At 37.4% G+C, this 25,248-nt stretch overlaps 1 non-coding gene across 1 annotated transcript; it reads right to left on the bottom strand.

The window, feature by feature from the left end:
• Window positions 1-23,953: 23,953 nt before the first annotated feature.
• Window positions 23,954-24,025, bottom strand: TRNAC-GCA (transfer RNA cysteine (anticodon GCA)). The gene has a single exon. It is a non-coding gene; the product is annotated as a tRNA-Cys (tRNA).
• Between the last annotated feature and the right edge of the window lie 1,223 nt (window positions 24,026-25,248).

Below are 25,248 nucleotides of genomic sequence, written 5' to 3' on the forward strand. Positions count from 1 at the left end.
TTGGTAGATATCAACACTCATCTATCTTGTTTGAAGAATTTCTGGTTCCTAGACCACTGGAGAAGGAAATGGCAACCCACTCCAGTGTTTTTGCCTGGAGAATCCTAGGGACGGAGTAGGGGGGAGCCACGTGGGCTGCCATCTCTGGGGTCGCACAGAGTCAGACACGACTGAAGCGACTTAGCAGCAGCAGCAGACCATAAATATGTTTGACTTTAGAAGACACTGCCAACATGTTGTCCAAAATGCCTGTGCCAATTTACATTCCCAAGAAATGTAACAATTTCTGTTTGTTCAATATTCTGGCTAATATCGATTACTATCAGACTTTTAATTGTAGATATTCTGATAGAGTATATTAGTATCGTATTGAGTTTTGACTTTGGTTTTCAATCTGTGACTTTCCTTTTAATTTTCTCAATATTATCACTTAATGAATAGTTCATAATTTAATGAAGCCCAAGTTTTAACTTTAAAAAATTTTAATACTCTTTTGTTGCAATTTTTTAGAATTCTTTGCCTATCCTCAAATTATGAAAACACTCACATGTTCTTATGTTAAAGCACTGTTATTTTAACTTTAATATTTATAATACATCAAAACTTAATTGTTCCTTGTTGTGTCATTTTTACATGGCTTTTCTAATATTGCCCTAGCAACATTTATTATAAAGACCATTCTTTCTCTAGAGAAGAAAGGTCTCTCCATTTTTTTGTTGATGGATTCTTGAACCAGTGACACTCACTCAATCTGGAAACCTCTAAAAATACAACAACAAAATAAACCCCACTTAACTAATGTAGAGGAGAAAAAAGAATTTCTCTCTACTTTTCTAGATTTTTGGCTTAGATCTCTCTGTGATAAAAGACAGAGTAAAAGGAGAAAAACAGATTATAGCATGCATACCTCCTCTCCAAGGGAGACCCAGGAAAACTGAGTAAATTTCTGAAATGGACCAAGCTATCATCTTAGATACAATCTTCAGTGAAAGACAAAAAAAGATGTTGGGGGTTTGGGAGCCAATTATGGAGATTTCAGGCAAAGCACAGTAAAGGAGGGTTTTGCTGTTGTGCAGATTTGCAAATTTAAGCTTCTGCCTTTCCATTACCTGCTTCCCTGGTGACTCAGGGGTAAAGAATCCTCCTGCCAATGCAGGAGATGCAGGTTCCACCCCTGGGTCAGGAAGATTCCCTGAAGAAGAAAATGACAACCCACATTCCAGTATTCTTTCCTGGAGAATCCCACGGACAGAGGAGCTTGGTAGGCTGCAGTTCGTGGGGTCACAAACGAGTCAGAAATTCCTAAGGGACTAAACAACAGCAACAACTTGTCCATTAATGAGAGTTTCTAGAGATTTAGTTATTATTTTTTTCTTGACACATAGTGGAAGATGCCTTTACAGAGACTTCCCTTGAATAGGTTAATGTCTCTTACAAAAGTGTAACTTCTAGGTTTTCAAAGCTTGTTTTGTGTCTGCTGTTTCTTAAAAATAACCATCTTGAGATAATCTTAATCCAAAGGGGGTATTTGGGGTGGTGAATTCTGTTCTCCTTCCCTGCTAAGTCAATAATAAAGAAAAAAGGAGCTATAAAAATATTACATTAATCCAAGAAAGACAGAAAAAAGGTAAAAATTACCAAACTATAGATGGTACACATAGAAAAAAAATGTGAGATGGCAGAGTTAAACATACTAATAGTTCCAATAAGTTTAAAGGCAGACATTTGCCAGATTGGATAAAATGTGAGATCCAACCATAGACTTATCTACAGGAAACCATTTTAAATATTGAAGACATAGACTAAAATGTGAAACTAGACACTTTGTGCAAATGCCAGGCAAAGGATAGCTGGAGTGTTTTCACTTATATCAGACAATGTACAGAAAGAGGAAGGAATATTATGCTGATAACAGGACAAAATCATCAGACTATAATTTATAAAAATAACATTTTCTTCCACCAATTTCTTGTACAATACAGGAACATGCAATATGTTAAACACACAGTATTGTGTCATTAAATTTCAGATAATACGTATACTAGTCTAGGCTGGAAGGATCTTAAAATATGAGACTCCTTGGATATCATGTTGATCAGTTTACATGTCAGCTTGGCGAGGCTATAGTTGTTCAGTTGCTAAGTCAGTTTCAACTCTTTGCAACCCCATGATCACCTGTAGCTTGCCAGAATCCTCTGTCCACGGGTTTTCCCAGGCAATAATACTGAAGTAGGTTGCCATTTTCTTCTCCAGGGGATCTTCCTGACCTGGGGATGGAACCCTCATCATTTGCTTAGCAGGTGGATTTTTTACCACCGAGCCACCTGGAAAGCCCAAGTCTATAGTACCTAGGCATTTAATTAAACACTAATATAAGTTTTGCTGTGAAGGTAGCTTACATCATGTTTTTGTTTAGTTGCTAAGTCATGTTTTACTCTTTGTAACGCCATACACTGCAGTATGCCAGTCTCTACTGTCCTTCACTATCTCCTGGAGTTTGCTTAAATTCATATCCATTGAGTCAGTGATACTATCTAACCATCTCATCCTCTGCCACCCCCCTTCTCCTTTTACCATCAATCTTTCCTAGCATCAGTCTTTTCCAATGAGTTGGCTTTTTCACATCAGGTGGCCAATGTATTGGAGCTTCAGCTCCATGGATGTGATTAATTACTATAATCAGTTTATTTAAGGAAAAGGAATTATACTCAATAATTTAGATGGGGTACTTGAAATCATCTAATGGTATTAAGAGTAAATCTAAGCTTTCCTGGAGAGGAAAACTTTTTTTCTCGAAACGACAGATCCCTTGATTGCTTCTTAGCCTGTTGGTTGATTCTACGGATTTTGGGCTTGCCAGCCCCCAGAAACATTTGAGCCATTCCCAGTTCCTTTAAACACATACACACACACACACATTTATTTATTTATTTTCTGCTTTCCTGGAGAACTCTGATACTAACATATTTCTCACTCCTTTTGAGAACATAGGCTCTTCTCTACTCTCTTTTATTTATGAAAGTTAATTTATAGGCATGTTATAAATAGGCCACCATAACAATTTTCTAATTTTAAATTTTATGTCAGTCTTTTTTATTTTTATAAAAATAAATTCTCTTTGGCAATGTAATGTAATTAGCAATGTAATTCTCTTTTATTTTCATAATCTTGTGAATCTCAGTTTCTCATTCTCTATTATTTATATTCTCTCTCACACACTCACAGATTCAACAATTAAAAAGAGCTCAAAACCATCTCAGTCTCCCTCTTTTTCCTCTGAGTTCCCAGTATCAGCTCTTAAAGGTGGGAGTGAGAAAAGTGGAAGTAAGTGACTTCTGCTATTTTCTGAAACATTTTCTATCAAGAAGGATAGAGCAAGGACTCATAAGTTAAGACAAGATAATTACTCATTTTTAGCAATAGCTTAGGATTGGGTCACAGTAGTTTCCTCAGCTTCTCCTACAGGTAATTTTATAGAAAATTGAAGATAATCTCACAAATAAGAAATCTGTAATAATAAAATCAGAAATTAACTTTGGTTGGTAGAGATGATCACTCATAGAAAGGGAACTTTGTGGGGTGATACCTTTTTAACTGAAATAGCACAGTAGGATGAAAATTACTTAATTATAAAACCGATGGAGTCATTACAATCTGCCAGACATAACACGATGGCAAGAAGCCTAAATACTTTGGCCTCTTACTCCTAAGAAGCTCAGATTTCTGACAATAAACTTAAAGACATCTGTGCGAGAAGCTGTTTTTTAAACATTGATTTCTTTTATTGAAATATAGAACATTTACATTTAATAAATAATTCAAGATTAATATTTTATTTACTTTAAATGTCAACTAAATTGAGTTAAAATCTTACTACATTCCAAAGGCAAGTATAAATATGTTCTTAATTATCACAGATCCTTAAAGTAAAAAAAAAATGAAAAATGAATAGACTGCTATGAAAAATATCCTTAGTTACAAATATAATTTTATTCTTCAATCATAATTCCTCACTCCCTTTTCCAAAGAGTTATGCAAACAAAATGTTTTGACAATAGTGATTCAAATTTCTAGTGAAAAATTTTATCTCTCTCTCAATTTCCATTATTCCTTTTAGTTAAAAAAAATGGCTCTTAATCCTAAGTAATTCTAACTTATGGACAAAGTCTCTGTGTACCATAAACATTTTAGTAATCCCAATACCATTTGTTTATTTGGTTTGTTTTGTCTATTTGTTGGTTGGTTCGTTGATTTTATTCCTCGGACTTGGTCAAATTCATTTGTTTCCTTATTTATTTTAAGATTGTTAAATTTCTTGACTGTCTTGCTAGAGCCTCTGGTAGGATAAGCATCCATTATAATGCACAATCTTAACCCATAGACTTTATATCTAAATAAGAGAAAGCTTTGACCTCTTCTAGAATTATTTTGGAATAATCACATTTATTGTCCCCTAAAAATATCTTCATGATACAAGTATTGGATACTTATATACATGATATAAGTATTGTACATATCTGTTGCTCTTTATTTTTAGCATTCATAGGTTTTTCACAGCAACCTCTGTAGCTTAAAACTATTGACTATGACATGTCTCCTTCTGATTGCATCTTGTTTTTATCCTCCTTACATGAACTTAGAATCATTCACTCCATTTCTCTCTCTATGTGTATATGGTATGCATATACATATATATGTATGCTGGAATATGTATACATATATACATATGCGTGAATATTTACATACTTTGTGGTGGTTTAGTCATTCAGCTGTGTCCAACTCTTTGTGACCTCATGGACTGTAGGATACCAGGCTCCTCAGTTCATGCGATTTCCCTTCCTCCTCCAGGGGATCTTCCTGACCTAGGGATCGAACTCACATCTCCCTGCATTGCAGGCAGATTCTTTACCACTGAGCCACCAGAGAAGCCCATATATATTCATACATACATACGTACATAATAGCAATTCACAGGGAACATACATCTTATGAGAGTATCTTGGACTATTTCTTAGGTATAAGGGTACAAGAAACTTGCTTCAGTGTTCTCTCTGTGTATCTTTCTCCTTGGGCTCTTTCCTAGTAATCTTAGAATATTTCTTCCCTAAATCCACAGGATTTCTTATTTTCTTTCTAGCTTGATAGACAGCTTTGTTCATATCACTAATACTGTCTCATTCCTGTGATAGTATTGATTTTTCTCCTCACTAACTTTTCACTCTCAACTCCCAACAATCACTTTAAACTTCTAGTTTACTTTTCCCTTTTTACATATTGAAGGCTTGTGAATCTTCCCCACTCTTTGTATAATTTAAGAGAAAATGGGAATATAGAGTAAACTCTCAAAATACATTTGAAGGGATTCTTTACAAAATGAATATGATGGCATTGGAAATATCAGTTCTAAATTCTATAAAACTTCATACCTATTTATTAGATTAGATAGGCAGTACTATTACCTATTTCAATGCAGGATACTTCCTGTGATAGAAAAACCTTTCACTGCAGAATTACTGTAATCTTCTCCAGAAGGCAAAATAAGCTAAAAAAAAAAATTAGTAAACATGTTCTTTTGGTGAACAATTATCCACTATTCTATAAGAGTAACAACGTGATATTCTTTTTCTAAATATAATGACACACAGTCAATAAGCACTCCCATAGATATTTAACAGTCTCACTGAAGTCTGTGATGTTTCTATTACCTGTGTACAATGCTGCAAATCAATCTATCTCAACATCAAGGCGTTTCTTTCTTCTGGGAATCAGAAAGGGCAGAACAGGAAGAGCAGTGTTGAAATAATTCAGTAAAAGTGCAGACCACAGAGAGAGAAACAACACAACTGAAGATGAGCAATGCAGAGAACTCACTGCAAAACACATGCAAACCAATAACCAGACACTTCTGCTGCATTTAAAGCTGGCACTAAGTGCAGCCTTAACAGAATGCTCCTCTCTGGAATAATCTGCTCTAACTGCACTATGCTTCTTAGCAGCATAAGCAGCCCCAGCTGCAGGTACCTTTGCTTGTAGTGTCAGTTCACATCCATCTGATGCCTAGACTCCAGCTCCATAGAGAGAAGCTCTAAACAGAGCTCAGGCCATTATACAAAAGGAACACCTGCCTTATATTCTTTGGTTTTGGAGGAGAGTCCCTATCTGATCCTGTTTCCTTTCAGCTCTCCATTCGAATTTAGAATGGTCAAGACATTAATTCCTAACAAAGAGATTTGTATGGCCAACACTCGCCCCTTTCCTTTAACTGTAATCAGTAAAAGTTAACAATTATGTTTTGGGAAAATTTACAGGCCTTCTGTAATCATCTACTATCTCTTACTTTCCCAACTGCTTCTTATTAGAAAGAAAACCCTGGGAATGGGAAACAATTTTTTTTTCTTTCTTTTCAATTTTAATATAGTGAAAATCTCTGAAAAATTAAAGCTGAAAGTGTTAGTGGCTCAATCATGTCCAATTATTTGAGACCCATGGACTGTAGCCCACTAGGCTCCTCTGCCCATGAAATTCTCCAGGCAAGAATACTAGAGTAGGTTGCCATTCCCTTCTCCAGGGGATCTTCCCAACTCAGAGGTCAAACCAGGGTCTCCTGCATTGCAGGCAGATTCTTTACCATCTGAGTCACCAGGGAAGCCCACTTTGCTACAAATTCCATATTCTATTTCAGAAGCTTTGGATGTTTTTCTTATTCATTTGGGTCAGATGGTTTTTGACTTTGACTCTGTGGGGGAAGTGACTCAGGAAGTTGGGAAGATGTTGGGTAAGTGGCATTTTAATATTATGCCAGGATTCATGGCATTCAAAATGCCATACTTACTTCCTATCTCTGGTTTATGATGATATATTGTCACATATATTTATTCCTGTAGGAGTCTAAGTTGCACATAGTAGAACCAGTCTAACTATTCTAGCAGTTAGGAATTTATTAAGGATATGTCCACTACAAATTGGCACTTGCCAACTGCCTTGGTGGGGTTTGTATCCTGTGCCACTGTAGAAGCTGAACTTCAACACCCCCTGAAGGGAGTTCAGGCTGGATATCAGGAATGAGGCACTCTGTTCTCTAGGAAAACTGGCAGAACAGTTCTTCAGATATAAATTTTCAGGAACTAATTCTATGCACCCACTTCTTGCATCTCCTCATATCTATAAAAATGGTAAATGCCTTTATGCTGACATTTGCTCCTCATGAGTAGCAGAAAACTTCTGTAAAGATAAGTGCTTGATTGCATCAACTCTTCCTTCATTAAAACCATATATATTGATTCCTTCCTCCCACCTCTTTGGAGCAATTTCTCAGAGCTATCTGAGGTGTTGTCTGCAGTGCTGCCCTCCTCACTTTGCCCCAAATAAAACTTAACGTGCAACCCTCATGTTGTGCATTTTTTAGTTGACAGATATTAGTTTTGCCACAGATTCACCAGAAGAGGAGAAAACTAGACTGGGATTCTACATACTCAGAAACTATATATTCAGGGAAGGTAATCAAGAAATGTTTATGAACAACCAAATGCAGACATTCTTCTAATGGAAACACAACTGTACTTCACTTTATCACCTAAAACAATAGGCAACAGACCCAAGAATTCTGCTCCTGCTGTCTCCACGCTTCCCCGTGTCCCTGCCTAAACAGATGCATACACTGTCATGCTTGCTAGCAGATAGCTGTAGTCAATAACCACTGACTTTGCTCATTTCCACTTTCAAGTCTCATGAAGACACATTTGATTGGCAGATACAAAGTCACGCACCAAGGACTGATGTGATAGCAAGCCTAACAAAGGCAGATTTTAGCCTTCAAGACTTTAACACAAGGAGACCTGAAAAAGGAGTGTGAAAACAACAGTGAATCTGACTTCCACGGTAACCTGTATGTTAGCTATTGTCATGGAAGGTTAGAGCTTCACATGAATTTGGCTTGAATCTCCTATCCCACAACACAGAAAAATTCAATGGTTACTCAGTGTTTTGAGAATTCCTTTATTTTTACTTCCTGTTTCAATTAAATATCTCATCTTTATTTCAACTTGTATCCTGAGAATTCCCCCTTCTTTCAGCCGACCTAGAAAAGAATCAAAGTCTCAATCACTATGCATACCACACATTTGGATTGTAGCGTTTCCTCTGGCATTTTGCTGTCTTATAGGGAAGCAGTGCAAACTAAATTTTGCTTCAGCCATCTCTGCTATTATTAATTCCTTTAACCCAGTTCCTCCTTCCAGTAGATATCTGATGCACTATTGCTCCACCCAAACGTTTTGTCTCCTCTTCTCCTCATGTAACCACAGCTTCAAAATTCCACTCATTTCTTACTTAACATTATTTACCTATCTCTCCTTGGATAATCATAGCTCATTTAAGGTATACTCAGAAAAACTCACCTTTAAAGCAAGATCTGTTCTAAAACTAGGTAATAATTAGGTATTCATATCTTAAAGCAATTATATTCTTCATAATACTTACATATCTCATAATTTAAATTATTTAAGAATTCAATAATCATTTATTGAAACTGCAGTGGTTATTTAGAAGAAAAAAAGTAAAATTTAGTTTTTGCTTAAAAATCGCTTATAGCTTTTTCAGAGAGTTAAAATACGTATGGGATTCCCAAGTACCGCTAGTGGTAAAGAACTCACTTGCCAATGCAAGAGATATAAGAGAGACTGGTTCAGTCCCTGGGTTGAAAAGATCCCCTGGAGGAGGGCATGGCAACCCACTCCAATATTCTTGCCTGGAGAATCTTCATGGACAGAAGAGTATGGTGGGCTACAGTCCAAAGGGTTGCAAAGAGTCAGACATGACTGAAGTGGCTTAGCATGCATGAAAAGTACATATGAGAAAAAGCAAAATATGGAAATAGGTAACAGTTAATATATATATACTATTAGAGTTTAATAAAATACAAATTCAAATATGAAAGTGAAAATGATGGCTTGTCAAAACCAAAGAAAATCATTTGCTTATTAACTTGCCCTTTCATTAGACATTTCTGATAAGTTATCCAGTGAAGGAACTCTTTCTTCAAAGGTTAATATTTTTATGCACAAATCATATTTTAAAGATAAAGGAGAATCATTAAATAAATAAAAAAATAAATAAAAATACTTTTTTTATTTAAAAAATAAAATGGATATATTGAGAATGTTTGAAGAATAGTATGTAAACACATTATAAACACCTTTGATGAATTCCTTTTAAATATACTAGTATGTAGTACATAATAAACAAGAACTTGTCAAAATTGTAAAGCTTAAGCATATTATGAAAAATTTGAATTCAATAGGTTAAATTTCTATTTCTCTGAATTTGGTGTAAATTCTAATTATGAATGTTAATTGGATTCAATATAGACTGTGATCAGGTATATAGGTATAGGAATAATCACTCACCTAGATCCAAACATCCTGAAATGCAAAGTGAAGTGGGCCTTAGGAAGCATCATGAACAAAGCTAATGGAGGTGATGGAATTCCAGCTGGGCTATTTCAAATCCTAAAAGATGATGCTGAGAAAGTGCTGCATTCAATATGCCAGCAAATTTGGAAAACTCAGCAGTGGCCACAGGACTAGGAAAGGTCAATTTTCATTCCAATCTCAAAGAAAGGCAATGCCAAAGAATGTTCAAACTATTGCACAATTGCATTCACCTCACATGCTAGCAAAGTAATGCTCAAAGTTCTCCAAGGCACGCTTCAATAATACATGAACCATGAACTTTCAGATGTTCAAGCTGGTTTTAGAAAAGGCAGAGGAACCAGAGATCAAATTGCCAACACCAGCTGAATCATCAAAACAGCAAGAGAGTTCCAGAAAAACACCTGCTTTATTGACTTTGCCAAAACCTTTGACTGGTTCACAACAACCTGGAAAATTCTTCAAGAGATGGGAATACCAGATCACCTGACCTGCCTCTCAAGAAATCTGTATGCAGGTCAGGAATCAACAGTTAGAACTGGACATGGAACAACAGAATGGTTCCAAATTGGGAAAGGAGAACCTCAAGAGTGTATATTGTCAACTTGCTTATTTAACTTACATGCAGAGTACATCATGAGAAACACTGGGCTGGGTAAAGCGCAAGCTGGAATCAAGATTGCCAGGAGAAATATCAATAACCACAGATATGCAGATAACACCACCCTTATGGCAGAAAGTGAAGAAGAACTAAAGAGACTCTTGATGGAAGTGAAAGAGGAGAGTGAAAAAGTTGGCTTAAAGCTCAACATTCAGAAAACGAAGATCATGGCATCTGGTCCCATCAGTTCAGTTCAGTTAGTTCAGTTCAGTCACTCAGTCCTGTCTGACTTTTTGTGACCCCATGAACCGCAGCACACCAGGGCTCCCTGTCCATCACAAACTGCCAGGGTCTACCCAAACCCATGTCCATTGAGTTGGTGATGTCATACAACCACCTGATCCTCTGTCATCCCCTTCTCTTCCTGCCTTCAATCTTTCCCAGCCTCAGGGTCTTTTCAAATGAATCAGCTCTTCTCATCAGGTGGCCAAAGTATTGGAGTTTCAGCTTCAACATCAGTCCTTCCAATGAATACCCAGGACTGGGATCCTTTAGGATGGACTGGTTGGATCTCCTCGCAGTCCAAGGGACTCTCAAGAATCTTCTCCAACACCAGAGTTCAAAAGCATCAGTTCTTTGGTGTTCAGCTTCCTTTATACTCCAACTCTCACATCCATAGATAAAAACTGGAAAAACCATAGCTTTGACTAGACGGATCTTTGTGGACAAAGTAATGTCCAGTCCATTCTGAAGGAGATCAGCCCTGGGATTTCTTTGGAAGGAATGACGCTAAAGCTGAAAATCCAGTACTTTGGCCACCTCATGCGAAGGGTTGACTCATTGGAAAAGACTCTGATGCTGGGAGGGATTGGGGGCAGGAGGAGAGGGGGATGACAGAGGATGAGATGGCTGGATGGCATCACTGACTCGATGGACGTGAGTCTCAGTGAACTCCAGGAGTTGGTGTTGGACAGGGAGGCCTGGTGTGCTGCAATTCATGGGGTTGCAAAGAGTCAGACACGACTGAGCGACTGATCTGATCTGCTTTTAATATGCTGTCTAGGTTGGTCATGACTTACCTTCCAAGGAGTAAGCATTTTTTAATTTCATGGCTGTAATCACCATGTGAAGTGATTTTGGTGCACAAAAAAATAAAGTCTGACACTGTTTCCACTGTTTCCCCATCTATTTACCATAAGTGATGGGACCAGATGCCATGATCTTAGTCTTCTGAATGTTGAGCTTTAAGCCAACTTTTTCACTCTCCTCTTTCACTTTCATCAAGAGGCTCTTTAGCTCCTCTTCACTTTCTGCCATAAGAGTGGTGTCATCTGCATATCTGAGGTTATTGATATTTCTCCTGGAATCTTGATTACAGCTTGTGTTCCTCCACCCCAGAATTTCTCATGATGTACTCTGCATATAAGTTAAATAAGCAGGGTGACAATACACAGCTTTGATGTACTCCTTTTCAGATTTGTAACCAGTCTGTTGTTCCATGTCCAGTTCTAACTGTTGCTTCCTGACCTGCATACAGGTTTCTCAAGAGTCAGGTCAGGTGGTCTGGTATTCCCATCTCCTTCAGAATTTTCCAGTTTATTGTGATACACACAGTCAAAGGCTTTGGCATAGTCAATAAAGCAGAAATAGATGTTTTTCTGGAACTCTCTTGCTTTATCAATGATAAAGTGGATGTTGGCAATTTGATCTCTGGTTCCTCTGCCTTTTCTAAAACCAGAATGAACATCTGGAAGTTCACAGTTTATGTATTGCTGAAGCCTGGCTTGGAGAATTTTGAGCATTACTTTACTAGTGTGTGAGATGAGTGCAATTGTGTGGTAGTTTTAGCATTCTTTGATGTTTCTTTTCTTTGGGGTTGGAATGAAAACTGACATTTTCCAGTCTTGTGACCACTCCTGAGTTTTCCAAATTTGTTGACATTGAGTGCAGCACTTTCTCAGCATCATCTTTTAGGATTTGAAATAGCTCAACAGGAGTTCCATCACCTCCAGTAGCTTTATCTGTGATGCTTCCGAAGGCCCACTTGACTTCACATTCCAGGATGTCTGGCTCTAGGTGAGTGTGAGTGATCACAGCATCGTGATTATCTGGGTTGTGAAGATCTTTTTTGTACAGTTCTTCTGTGTATTTTTGCCACCTCTTCTTAATATCTTCTGCTTCTGTTAGGTCCATACAATTTCTGTCCTTTATTGAGCCCATCTTTGCATGAAAAGTTCCCTTGGTATCTCTAATTTTCTTGAAGAGATCGCTAGTTTTTCCCATTCTATTGTTATCTCTATTTCTTTGCATTGCTTGCTGAGGAAGGGTTTCCTATCTCTCCTTGCTATTGTTTGGAACTCTGCATTCAAATGAGTATATCTCTGTTTTTCTCCTATGCTTTTTGCTCCTCTTGTTTTCACAGCTATTTGTAAGGCCTCCTCAGATAGCCATTTTGCCTTTTTTGCATTTCTTTTTCTTGGGGATGGTCTTGGTTCCTGTCTCCTGTACAATGTCATGAACCACGGTCCACAGTTCATCAGGTACTCTGTCCATCAGATCTAGCCCCTTAAACCTATTTCTCACCTCCACTGTGTAATCAGAAGGGATTCGATTTAGGTCATACCTGAATAGTCTAGTGGTTTTCCCCCCTTTCTTCAATTTAAGTCTGAATTTGGCAATAACGAATTCATGATCTGAACCCCAGTCAGTTCCTGGTCTTATTTTTGCTGACTGTATAGAGCTTCTCCATCTATGACCGCAAAAAATATAATCAATCTGATTTAGGTGTTGACCATCTAATGATGTACCTGTATAGAGTCTTCTCTTGTGTTATTGGAAGGGAACTATGGTATAACACACTATGACCAGTGCATTCTCTTGGCAGAACTCTATTAGCCTTTGCCCTTCTTCATTCTGTACTCCAAGGCCAAATTTGCCTATTTCTCCAGGTGTTTCTTGACTTCCTACTTTTGCATTCCAGTCCCCTGTAATGAAAAGGACATCTTTTGGGGTGTTAGTTCTAGAAGGTCTTGTAGTTCTTCATAGTACCGTTAAACTTCAGCTTCTTCATCGTTACTGGTTGGGGTATAGACTTGGATTACCATGATATTGAATAGTTTGCCTTGGAAACGAATGGCAAATAGATAGGGAAACAGTAGAAACAGTAGCAGACTTTTTTTTTTGGGGGGGGGGGCTCCAAAATCACTGCAAATGTTGACTGCAGCCATGAAGTTAAAAGACACTTACTCCTTGGAAGAAAAGTTATGACCAACCTAGACAGCATATTGAAAAGTAGAGACATTACTTTGCCAACAAAGTCTATCTAGTCAAAACTATGTTTTGTTTTGTTTTTTTTTTCCCAGTAGTCATGTATGGGTGTGAGAGTTGAACTATAAAGAAAGCTGAATTCTGTAGAATTGATGCTTCAATTCACAGTTCAAAGAACTGTGGTGTTGGAGAAGACTCTTGAGAGTCCCTTGGACTGCGAGGAGATCCAACCAGTCCATCCTAAAGGAAATCAGTCCTGAATATTCATTGGAAAGACTGATATTGAAGCTGAAACTCCATTACTTGGTCACCTGATGTGAAGAACTGACTCATTTGAAAAGACCCTAATTCTGGGAAAGATTGAAGTGGGGAGGAGAAGGGGACAGAGGATGAGATGGTTGGATGGAATCACCCACTCAGTGGACATTAGACTCAGTAAACTCTGGGAGTTGGTGATGGACAGGGAGGCCTGGCTGCTGTATTCCATGGAGCTGCAAGGAGTTGGACATGACTGCGTGACTGCACTGAACTGAACCGATAAACTGTGAATCCTTTCAACATTCTAATAGACTGTTTAAAAAGTTCATTTATGTATACAGAATTCTGTTTATCTCTTATATGGGAAATGATTATCTCATTTTCATATTATAATATTTGTAGTATAAGTTCTAAGACATTATTCATTTCACCTTTGCATTCTTTATTGTGTCCGGCATTTAGTTTTGCATATAGAATTACTCAATATAAAGTTATTCCTAGACTAGTAAACACATGAGAGGTAATAACCAGTGGTTGAAAAACAGAAAGAATCAAAAAGTTGATGCATTTATATATGCTTCATTCAGTAGTTGTCTCCATTATTGTAAGTGATCAAAATGCACCACATTATAAACTTAAAATTGTTCTTTTTAGAGCAGCAGTGAATGCCTGCTACTTTTTTCACTGTGGTTTCTTCAAATCTCTAATTCTGGATTTCTCATGTCAATTCTTCTCAGTGTTGTTCAATGGCTTATCTCTATACTTTGCTTTTCAAATTTCAGGTTTCTCCATGTTCCTGCCTTCGATCCTTTTTATCTTGTTATTCTAAGTGTTGTTTCTTGATTCTCCAGAATAAGATAAATGATTATCTATATCTACATCTTTTGTTTAAATGACTCTCCAAGGTATCAAAAACCCAACTATTAAACTCTTACTGGACTCTGCACCTATACATCCACCACAAATACCAACATCATCATTTTCAAAACAAAAAATATACATTTCTGCCCCTTTTCTCACTTAACATCAAAATAGACTCATTGTCTTGATTCTTATCCAATATTCAAAATTCATAAAGCCCTGAATGTTTTATCACCTAAAAACTGCTCAAACTTTTCCCCTCATCTCTATTCTCATAGTTAGTGCCTTTATAAAATTTCCCCTTATCTTGTTGCCACTGAAATTTCTTTCTAAAACATTATTATTATTAGTGTTATTATTATTATTTTTTCTAAAACATCATTCATCAAAAGTACTTCATTGTATACAGATTGTTTTTATGCATGATGATATTTTCATGGTTTTGTTTAAGTTTTTATAAGATTATAGGGAATAAGTACAATATCAGAAATAAAATGTACCTTGACCTCATGGTTTTCTTTCCTTCTGAGTAATTCTTAGCATAGAAGCAAAATTAGTGCTGACCAACACTTCCAACCTTTATAACCATCTTTTATGCTCATTTTAGCATGCTATTTTCTATTTCTAAAATCATGGGAACCTTAAACTAAGCTCATATATTCTCTCCATTTTTATTTTTCATTTATCTTTTTCTTCTTTCTTCTTCTGGTATCTTCTGACATATAACTTTTCATACTGTTAGGTTTTCCATTTCCATGATTCTTTATGTTATGCATACAATTTTATTGCAGAACTTAGATTAATAACTATAATTATATACATTTTATATACTTACAAGTATTAGAGCTTCCCTGGTAGCTCAGCTGGTAAAGAATCTGCCTGCAGTTCAGGAGACCCTGGTTTGATTTTTGGGCTAAAAGATCCGCTGGAGAAGGGAATGGCTACCCACTCCAGTATTCTTGGTTTTCCCTGGTGATTCAGCTCATATAGAATTTGACGCCTAGGTTGGAAAGATCTCCTGAGAAGGGAATGGCTACCCACTCCAGTATTCTGGCCTGGAGAGTTCCACAGACTCAATAGTCCATGGGGTTTCAAAGAGTCAGATACAACTGAGCGACTTTCACTTTCATCTTTTCATTAAATCAGTCAACTGGTAGAAAAAATCCTATCTATCTTTATTGAAATCCTCATCTTCTAATAGGTTATTTAGAGCCATAAAGTGTTTATTATTAATTTTGAAATAAATAAATTCAGTAGAATTTTTGACAGTATTTTGACTGTACTTTGACAGTATTGTCTCTCAGGAAAGCTGTTGGCCTCTACATTCCCATTTTCTTCATGGTCTTTACAAATTAAGTATCTCTCTCTTGCGTTCTCAAGGTGTCTCTTTCAACCAGCCCTCTACATTTTGTACAGATATGTACTCTACAACCAACTATTGAGACAACTCAAACTATGCAAGATATTATGGTGTTTTCTTCCTCCCTCCCTGCTTCTTATCCACTTTTTCCAAATTCTTGCCAAATTTCTCCTAAAAGAAACCAAAGTTTTGCTTTCTAATAATCCTTTCAGTCTCTCAGACATCTAAGCTGCTGAGCATAGCTCAGCAAATCCATGCAATCTTACAGATTGGTGCCAGTGGAAATGCATGACTTGTTGGCTCTGCTGGGTCCTCAGAGCAGCTCAGCCATGCCTCTTCTACTTAATAAGGTCCCTGTTTTCCTTTGGCTCAGCAGTTATCTCTATCATTCACACCTTGCTATTAACCCTCCTCCTAATGCCTCCCAACAGTCTTCTTATTCTCAGTACATGAGTCCAGTGGTTATTCCACTTGAAAACTTCAGCTTTCTATCCTTAATATGCCTCCCTTTGATCCTCTTGTTTGAATTTCATTTATTTTTGTCTCCTTCATCTATACCAATTATATGACCCAGATATCAGTATCCTGATAATAATTTTCTACTTTTTTTGGCTGCACAGCACAGCTTACAAGATCTTAGTTCCCTGACCAGGGATTGAATCCAGGCCTTTAACAGTAAAAGCTCAGAGTCCTAACCACTGGACAGTCAGGGAATTCTCTATTTTAGTTTATAATATAGCTGCTTTCTAAAAATTCAACACTCTTTAGAATATGGTCTTCGAGATTCAGCAGACACTAATTGCATTTCATTGGGCATGCTACTTAACCTGTTCAACCATTACCTTCTTTAGATATGAAATAAGATAATATCTTCAATACTTTGGCCACCTGATGCAAAGAGCCAAGTCATTGGGAAAAAATCCTGATGCTGGGAAAGATTGAAGACAAAAGGAGAAGAGGGCAGCAGAGGATGAGATGTTTGGATAGTATCACTGACTCAGTGGACATGAACTTGGGCAAACTCCAGGAGATAGTGAGGGACAGGGAGATCTGGCATGTTGCAGTGCATGGAGTCACAAAGACTTGGACATAACTTAGTGACTGAACAGAAACAACCATTCCACAGAGTTTTGAATGAGATAATATTTGCAGAATTATTAGCTCAGAATTCGTTATGAATTGAGTACCAATATATGTCAGGTACAATTCTAAAATATGTGAAGGAAAGAGTATTGGAAAAATTCAATTATTTTCATTGGAGTTTATATTGTTGTAGGAAATTGCCCATAGCAATGTTTCTCAGTATTACTTCATTCTGCCCATTTCCACCATGAGCAAACCACCATGAGAGTACTAAGTACTCTCCTTAGTACTCCTGAAGGAGACCCTGGCAATGGTCCCTAGTGATTCCTCACTCTCACCAAGGTCTCATTCCAGTGCATCCTGCAACCTCCTGTAAGACTGAGGTTCTGCAACCTAACAGGTCTGTGAGTCCTTCCCAGATTAGGTTCCCTCACCTCTGTTCTTTGCCTGCCTTTTATCTGTAGGAAAATCTTAGTCACATAATAAATTTAATCAGATAACTAAGAAACCGCAGAAAGAAAGGAAAATAATCAAGCAAAACAAAGAAATACATTAGTCATTAAACAAAGTCAAGGACCTTTAGTTCTTCCTCAAGAGCTATAGGCAATATTCTGAGTCAAGTCCTCTGAGCTGTTTTGCAGTTATTGAAACCCACACCAGGTGGAAAAAGTTAACTGTATGCTGCCCACACTGACCAACTGAGACACACACACACACACACACACACACACACACACACACGCTGCCCACAAGCACAGAGACCATGAACCACTTGGAGCCACAATGTTGATGATGATGATTCTCAGTTACCTCACCACCAATCAATCAGAAGAATGTTCATGAGCTCATCCCACCCTGCTCCTGAAACACTATGAGACATTTCACTGCTCCCTCTGGGGTGGGACACAGTTTTGAGGGCATTATCCCACTGTGGCTCCCTCTGCCTGTCAAAGTAGGAAAGCTATTTCTTTCTACTTAACCCAAAACTCTGAGATTTAACCCAGCACAGGCATACAGAGGTCAATTTGGCAATAGTTCCCAAAAGCACATTTGAAATGTTATTGGTTTTCTGTTAAAAAAAAAAAAAAAGAAAAAGAAAGAAATTGAAAGGCTCCCAATTATCTAGTTGCTTATTCTCAGCTAGCATTCAAGATCCTCTGGCCAGCTTCCCACTTAGCTCTACCCCTCCCCCATCTCCTGCTTCCTTTGACCACAAAGTTTTGCTTCTCTCTCTTCCCTCTGTTGCTCCTTTCCCTCTGCCAGTAAGATCTTTTTTTTTTTTTTTTCTCTTTAATAAGGTCATTGCAAATGGCATGGTTTTTACAGACTCTTTCTGTTTTCCTAGAGGAGGAATGATCTTGCTTTTGAGTACCTTGCCCTTTGAACTAATGCTAAAGAAGGCAAGAACTGAATGCTCTGCCTTTGTATGTTGCTTACCTGAGGATTCCTTATCTACTCATCAGGATGTACACTCCTAAAAGATTGACTTGTCCTACTACAGTGCTCTGAAAACACCAAGCATACAAAGAAGCTTGTTCTCTCCTTTACTTAATTACTTTTGTATTACCGAGAGTACAAGGCCTGATACAAAGAGTTGCTCAATAAATATTTGCTGAACTGAGTTGATTATATAGAGGAAGTTTGCCTCTAATAAGTGTTACAACACTTTATAATTTGAACTTTGAGTGTGACTCCATGTCCCTTACCTTTCTTATGGTCTTTTTGGTCTTCATTTACAAGATATCTTAGCACATATTCCAAACTTTTATTCATGTTACATAATGTTGAAAGTTGTAGCTACAAGAGCTATGGCCTGGAATTTAATTCCAGCTGAGAATTGTGGTGTAGTTAAGTATTCCTATACAATTTAGTTTAATGAGAGCCATAATGTATTATTACCAAGAAAAAGTAACTAGAAGGTTGGTTGACCAAGCAGTGTGAAACTGAAATAAGCAACCGCTTCCTAATTAGAAATGAAAGGAGTCTGCATTTCTAGGGTTTGGCTAAGTGTTGGAGGAGGTCATCAAGAGGATGTGACTGCAGCCTGAACCAGAGAGCTGGACCCCAGAAAAACAGAGGTTCATCACTCCTCCCCGTCCTGGGAACGTACATTCTGCCTGCCATTCCCACAGTGGAAGCCACATTCATGGACACAACCTTGAGAGAGAAATGCATTGCCGAGACCAGGTGGATGGTGTACATGAACCCAGTTCAGGCCTCCGTATAAATTCTTAATCGTCTGGCAGGCAGATGCAGAGATCCACGCATCCTGGGGCCACCAATGCAAGCCTGGCAGGTGAGTCTCCTATTTATTAAACCTGCCCTCCACCCAACCCAAGTGGCTGCCTCTTTCCTAGGTTTCTCCTTGTCTTCTGTGTTCTGGGGCCAGTTTACAAACCAAGACCAAATTGACCACAAATGTTCTTTTATTTTTATGGTTTTTATTCCCCTTAGAAGTATCTGGGGAATAAAAAGCCAGTCTGGTCTTCAGTGGCTCACTTTGTGCTTCTTTATTACGGTCAGTTACAGGAGATGAGCAGTCAATGTGTCACTTTAAGAAGAAAATCTTCTTAACCTTGAAGGGATGAATCAGGTGTGAAATGTTCTGTTTGATACATTCGGAGGGATGCTTTCCTAGATTTATGCTATAAAATTGAAAAACATTTTACACACTGAGGTCTGACTCAGGCTCTAGTTCAATAAAATCTACGAACACTGCTTCTCTTTCCTTTTGATAAAAACACTACACTTCGCTATTTTCCTAGAATTAAATGAATAACTTTTAACATCCATCAGTATAATGGGGTATTCTTTAATTGATCCAAGCCATATAGGTTCTGAAGGCACTGTTGTTTTCAGGGGAAAAAAAAAACCAAAAACTGTCCTTGTGTGTAATTTTGTTCTTGTATTTTTCTCATATATTTGAATGAGAAAGCTTTTTTTTAATCACATATGCAACTGTTGTAATTCCTAAATGATGATGAATAGCAGGTGTGTAATTATAAATTAGTATCAGATGAAAAAGAAGAGGTACTTTTTTTTACATGCAGAAATCTGCAATCATAGGAAGCTTGCTCTGAGCCTCCGCTCTCTCTAGCCCTATCTCTAACGGGAGATGAAATAATGAAAAAATATTTGGCTAAACTGCTGGCAAAACTCTTCCTGTTTGTACCACACTTGGAAACAGACTCTTGGGACTAGCAGTGGAATCCTTCCTATTGATTGGCTGGTTAAATAGAGGACTATTAGCTTCAGACAGGCTAGATTGATTATACAGCAGCAGCGAGAGCGGAGACTCAGAGCTAAGTGAGCCTCAGGGTGAAAAGGAGAGCGGGGGACGCAGAGTGCGGGGTGGGAGGGAGGCAGGCGCCTTCCAGCGCATCCCTGTGTGACTGCCGTGCCCAGCGCCTTGCTCCGCAGCTCCCTTAGTCAACAACTTACTGAGGCATCTTTTCTTTCACAAGAGGATGTCAGCTCCGAGCCCCTGAAAGAAATAACAGACTTCACCTTGGAATAGTTCATCCACTCCTGCTTCATTAACGAGGATTTTGAAAAGAAAACCCCAATCAAGTTCCCTTTCCAGCCCCACGTTGTTCCCGAGTTGAATAGAAACCGTGTCCGGCTCCTGGTAAGAAAATTAAATTTTTCTCTCTGAATTTCTTTTTGAGACATCCACAGTAAAATACATCAGAGCTTTGCATGCTTTAAAAATTGAGTTTCGGTGATATATTAAACTTAATACAGTATACAGGCATGTGGATTTAGGAATGTGTTAATGCATATTTATATGAGTATATTTGCTATTTTATCTCCAGGGATATGTAAGTTTCTTTTTCTGTTTTATAAAACCACTGGATTATAAGTTTATGAGTAGATCATCTGTGTGAAGAAGAGAAATAAGCAAAGTTCACACTAAAAAAGAGCATTTTTGGTGACAGCCCTGAAATATGTGCACATATATGGCTCTTAGCTGTTAAGCAACTTTGAGAAATAATAGCCAAGCAGGAAAGGACCACTGCTGCATTAAATGTCTACTATTATATTTCATGCATAGAAGCTACTGTGTGCTTTTCAGTGATTGTCAGTGGTGAATTTTTCCCCCTAAATCTGTCTTTTGATTGCAGTCTTAATTCAACATAAATATGATGCATCTTAAATGATTTGGCATTAGACTGCCATCTTATTATAGCTAAGTTATTGACAGCTAGAATTTGGTCTTAAGAAAGTACTGAGCTCAGGCAGGGAAATATGAGTGTGGAGATGTTCAGCTAGTACTAGAGCTACAGTTCTCTCAGTTAATTTCAGTGTCAGTGAAGGTAAGCGCTGGTAAAGTATCTGTGAATATATGGGAACTTTGCACATATTAAATTATCTTCTGGTAACAGGGATTTTTTTCATGTTTCTGCTGAAAGTGATGGGATGGAATAGGAATGGTGGGTTGGGGCAATGCAGTACTGATATGGTTGGTTAACCTCAGGTTTATAGGTCACAAATGTCAACTGTTAACGAGACAGCATTGTGACATCAGACATAAAGGGTTTATTTCATCCTTGCTAGGACTAAAATGGTTTGTGAGATTTTTTGATGGCAATTTATTTGGTCTGGGATCAATGAAGTGAGGTATTGTATTCTAAGAGCTGTTTGGATTGTCAGTTTCAAGTAAAGTTTCCTGAGTCACTCCTCTAATCAACCAAGCTTCCATCTGTGATAAGTCCACAAAACTTTTAAATATGTTATACAGTGTTTCACATGAGAAGGTGATGGCCAAAAACCTGTTAGACAATGTAGCTGAACTTCTTCATGTTACATTCTCTGAAAGGCAGTATTTGTGTATATTTCACCCTCACTTGTGTTTAAACATAACTACATACTTGAAAAGCATAACTTTTTATGATATCTATTTTGTTTTCCAAATGTGAATAATATTTTCATATTTTTAAGTAAATATTACAACTACCTAGATATTTCTATTTATAGTAGCCATATCAGAAGGGAATGATTGTATCATTAATGTAGACTTTTTAAATTGCATTTTGACTAAAGGAATAGAAATATGTATTGGAGAATACTAAATTTTTAAACTTTGAATTGAGTCATTAAAAAAAAAAAACATCTTTTTGGGTATCATATTTGAGAAACTATGTGTATATTAGCACTATTGTATCAAATCCACATATAGCATTTATGTTAAATCAGTTATAATTTTGTTTAATTATGCTAACTTTTTGTTCAAATACAAAGTAGTGTTTTAATCCTTTTATTTTATTATTTTTACAAATAATATCACACATTTCAACAAAGGATATACTTAAGATTTAGTGAATTACTCTTATAGTTTCTATATTTAATACACAAAATTATTTAAAATTTCATTACTTTGTTGCAACAGTATTAGTGTCAGGCACTTATGCAGTATGTTTTCCTTATAGCACTTATTTATGGGTTCTATTGGGGAAAACACAGTAAGAAATTCTCAATTGTGTTGTATGATTATATGAGAAAATTTAATTAATTCTTTAGTATGGACAGCTGTAAATCTTCATCCTTAATTTTTCACATATTAGGCTTATATCTCCTTTAACAGATTTTTAAAATACTTTCTTTAAATTGATATTTAGGCATCCTTCTTAGCTTACGGTATTACTTTGATTCTCTTTTGTTTTGTTATTTTACAATTTCAGTGCTTAACCCTGTGAGGGATTTGCCTCCCCATCTTCTTAAAAGGAAATTGTATCATAATTGGGGGAAAAAAAGTGTTATTTTAAAAAATAATATTTCACACTTCCCAACTATGTAATTAATATGGCTCCTGCATGTCAGATCAGTGCCTCTCAGCAGGCATGAAGACATGTATCCTAGCAGTCATGTATATAAACCAGTCTAGATCTGAAATTCAGCAGTTTAGTCAATTCAGCTCAGGAATTTTCACTTTTCTATACCATCTTTGGAGGGCTCCATCTGACATTTTATTCAACTTCCATTCATTTCCATAGTATCAGATGTCTTTCAGGCTTAGTGAATCAATAAGAACTGAGCAAGCACCACCTATTCTGATTTTTATAGGTATCCGCACCATTAGGGGGCTCTTTCTTCCTGTGTTATACACAGTGGTTTCACTGTGAGAGGTTCTACTGCTTTCTTAAAGTATTTACCTGTTTTAAAAATGTTGAGTGCTGCTTGAAGTAGGTTTCTCCTATTCCCCACAAAAAGAAAAGTTTTCAGATCAACAAAAATTCTTCGTTTTCACAAGAAAGTGAATGTATCTTATGCTTTTTATGTTTTCTCTTTCAAATATTCTTATATACAAAAGGTTTAATTTTTGAAAATAACAGAGGCTTCAAATATTAAAATGACTGATTTTAAGAAAATACAAAGGTTATATATTATGCAACTAGCATCATAAATGTTCATATAAGGAAAAAACTAAAGGGAGGACACTTCTTTTACAATTGTCTGCAAATAACTGTGAACCACATAGACAGAATGAGTGACTCTGGGCTCACATGCAATTTGCTTCCAGAAGAGAACAGCAGGGAGCTAAGAGAATATTACTTATTTTCTACAAAAACAGACATGGAAGAGTTGAAAATAATAGAATGGTGTCACTATCTATACACATTCAGGAGCTATATTTTTAAATTTGTGTGTGTGCTCAGTCACTCAGTAATATCTAACTCTTTGCAGCCCCATGGACTGTAGCCTTCCAGGCTCCACTGCTCATGGAATTTTCAAGACAAAAATACTGGAGTGGAGTGCCATTTCCTAGTCCCGGGGGTCTTTCTGACCCAGAGATTGAACCTGCATCCCTTGTGTCTCCTGCATTGGCAGGTGGATTATTTTCCACTAGCGCCTCCTCTTCAAATTCTTCATCATTCTGTATGAAGCTTTCATACATGTACACAGAGGGTGATGCAAGGGCTTATTGTCAGGATAAAGGTATTTCCTGCATCACTTATGGAAGCCATGGTTTAGTCACTAAGTCACGTTTGACTATTTGCAACCCCATGGACTATACAGCCCACCAATCTCCTCTGTCCATGGAATTCTCCATGCAAGAATACTGGAGTGGGTTTCCATTTCCTTCTCTGGGGGATCTTCCCCAGCCAGGGATTGAACCTGGGTCTTCTGTATTGCAGACAGATTCTTTACCAACTGAGTCACCAGGGAAGCCCTGTGGAAGCCATACACATTGAATTACACTGCAGCCTTTCTTAATAAATGGAAACACAGTCCTCACATTTCCAGAGCGGCTAAAGATGTATCCTGGCTGCTGTTTTATTTGGGAATCAGTCGACACTTAATGATGTCTCTGTGCAAAAACAATCTATTTGGTAGGTCTAGACATTTCATCACATGATGACAACTCCAGGAAATAATAAAAGGTGAAATCTACTTTCTGAGATTTTATGTCAGAAAGTGCAAGGAGGGAAGGGATTCTTGACAATGAATTATGGAATCCCAATCCTTTATTAAAGGTTCATTGACTTATCAGGGTAGAAGAGTAGTTGCTTGAATAAAATGGGAAGATAGGCATGGTACAGTCATTTCATTTACTGGTATTTTGAAAGTAAATGTGTAAGGATTTTATCCTTTGTCAGAAAATTTGCATACCTTGAAAGAAGTGAATTTTGAATACAACTAGTATAATATATATCAGAGAAGACGATGTCACCCCACTCCAGTACTCTTGCCTGGAAAATCCCACGGACGGAGGAGCCTGGTAGGGTGCAGTCCATGGGGTTGCGAAGAGTCGGACATGACTGAGCGACTTTACTTTCACTTTTCACTTTTATGCATTGGAGAAGGAAATGGCAACCCGCTCCAGTGTTCTTGCCTGGAGAATCCCAGGGTGGGAGAGCCTGGTGGGCTGCCATCTCTGGGGTCACACAGAGTCGGACACGACTGAAGCGACTTAGCAGCAGCAGCAGCAGCAGCAGTATAATATATATAGCTATGTGGTAATCATCCCAAGTATATCTGAAATAGGCTGGCATATGGTCTAATGTAGTTTTTCTCACAAAATTATATGTACTTAATATAATTTATTGAGTAATAAACTTTGAGTGGGAATCTTAATGCTATAAGTCGATGTAATCAATAATGAAAAATATTTTAAGAAATTTAATTTGCCTCTTCTAAAAAGAGGCTGTCTTTTATGTTAAAATAGGACATCATAGGAAAAGACCCTGATGTTGGGAAAGATTGAAGGCAGGAGGAGAAGGGAGCAGCAGAGCATGAGATGATTGCGTGGCATCAGCAACTCAGCGCACACGAATTTGAGCAAACTCCGGGAGGTAGTGAAGGACAGGGAATCCTGGCGTGCTGTAATCCATAGGGTTGCAGACATTGTTATTAGTGACTGAACAAAAACTGGGCATCCCAGGTCGTGC

Source organism: Bos mutus, chromosome 20 (genome assembly GCF_027580195.1).
Source record: "Bos mutus isolate GX-2022 chromosome 20, NWIPB_WYAK_1.1, whole genome shotgun sequence".
In the NCBI taxonomy this organism is placed as follows: Eukaryota; Metazoa; Chordata; class Mammalia; order Artiodactyla; family Bovidae; genus Bos; species Bos mutus.